The sequence below is a fragment of the Humulus lupulus genome, chromosome 1, assembly GCF_963169125.1.
Source record: "Humulus lupulus chromosome 1, drHumLupu1.1, whole genome shotgun sequence".
Classification (NCBI taxonomy): Eukaryota; Viridiplantae; Streptophyta; class Magnoliopsida; order Rosales; family Cannabaceae; genus Humulus; species Humulus lupulus.
In genome coordinates, this window is record NC_084793.1 from 127058113 (window position 1) to 127060045 (window position 1933).

Consider the following 1933-nt stretch of genomic DNA (forward strand, 5'->3'; position numbering starts at 1 on the left):
TTATTTATATATATATTTTTCCTTTTTTTCCTTTTCTTTTTTTTTCTTTTGGTAAAACAAAAAAATTATATATATATATAAATATTCATATATCTATTAAAAAAAACAAAAAAAGGGGTAAAAAAAACAGAAAAGGTAAGAAATTATATATATATATATTTTTCTTTTCCTTTCTTTTTGCTACAAAAAAAAAAAAAAATCATATTAATATATATAATTTTTTTTCTTTTTAGTTAATTTTTATTCCATTTTTCTTTCTTAATTTCTTTTCATTTTTTTAGTTTAATAAATATTTGAAAAAAAAGAGATTAAACTTGTTATTTTATCTTCACTTCACTTCAATTGTCTTTTATTTACTTTAGGTTTCTTAGTTTAGGCTTTTCTTTTTCTTTGCCTTAGTTTTCCTTAGAACTTAGGTTTTCCAAAAAAAAATTGCATAAAATTGTTCATAAAATTTCGATCATAAAACACTTAGTATTAGGAACAATTGTGTAATATTACAAATGGTAGAAACTGATATTGTTCTGTCTAGAAAGATTGGTTGTTAAATAAGGTTTGTGATAGCGTTACCCTCCACACTTACCTGGGAACCTCGGGGAGTTCTATCTAGGCAAGTGTAGGTCTAAAGCGGTACCTTGGCAACCTTCCCAATCAACCTAGGAACATTTTGAGCATATACCTTTGCACTATTACATTGTTGAACTTATTACTATAAGAAAACCAAGCTTGTTCTATCAAAATAAGCAATTTTACTCTGCTTAAAGGTTGTTTCGTCGAAAAGGTTTAACTTGTGATCTACCATACTTACTCAGTAACCTCGGAGACTTCTAGTAAGGCATTGGAGATCACCCAAAAACCTCCAAATCTACCTGGGAACAAGTTTAACAAAAAAATAAAATAAAAAATAAATATAATTCTGATTTCCGACAGTGGATGAATCATCACGAAACTTCTAGTGGTACTTCTTTCAATTCATCCACCACTCCTTCCGGAACTCTTTCCACCAATCCCACTTCTCCACAAACATTAGCTGATAATAATCCATTTGCAATGGCTTGCAATGATTAAATCCAACCAAGAACTCTCAATGACTACCTCCATCCTACTCACACTTCCACGCCTTCATGCATTATCTTCCCTCCTAATATGCCCACATTAGACTTTAAACCTGGCATGATTCAACTGTTGCCCACATTTCATGAAATGGAAAAAAAAAGCCCATACGTGCATATCAGAGAATTCGAGGAGGTAGTAGCCACGTTCTATAACTGAGTCAAAAATGTCGATTCTGTGCGACTGAAGTTCTTCCCTTTCTCCTTGAAGGACAAAGCCAAAAGCTGGTTATACTCTTTGAGACCTAGGTCTATTGGAACATGGGAGGAGATGACCAAATCCTTCTTCCTGAAACATTTCCCTAGCCATAAGACCAAAGTCTAAAACGAAAAATTTCCACATTCTCCCAAAAGGACAATGAAACATTCTATCAAGTCTGGGAAAGATTCAAAGATCTGTTAAATCAGTGCCCGCACCATGGCTATGAGAACTGGCGTTTGGTCAGTTACTTCTATGAAGGCCTCACAAGTCATGAGTGCCACTTTGTAGAAATGCTATGCAATGGTGAATTCCTCAAAAAAGAGCCAGACAATGCTCTTGAATATCTCCGAGAAACCGCAAAAAAATCTCACACCTGGACTAGTCCAAGTGCTACTGATAGCACCAACAGACACAAACCATCTGGGATCTATCAACTTCGAGAAGAGGATAGTGTTAAGGCCCAACTTGAAGCTTTGAAAAAGCAGTTTGACGTCTTAATGACGAAAAATGGCCAAAAACCGGACATGATCGCTCAAGCAGAATCGCAAGAACCGTGCTTTGTTTGTGGAGGGACGGAGCATTTAGCTAAGGACTGCTTAGCTTTTAATGAAATGAGGGG

General features: G+C 34.6%; 1 non-coding gene across 1 annotated transcript; it reads right to left on the minus strand.

Moving 5' to 3' along the window:
- Window positions 1-1430: 1430 nt before the first annotated feature.
- On the minus strand, window positions 1431-1537 carry LOC133813051 (small nucleolar RNA R71). The gene has a single exon (XR_009884097.1). It is a non-coding gene; the product is annotated as a small nucleolar RNA R71 (small nucleolar RNA).
- Between the last annotated feature and the right edge of the window lie 396 nt (window positions 1538-1933).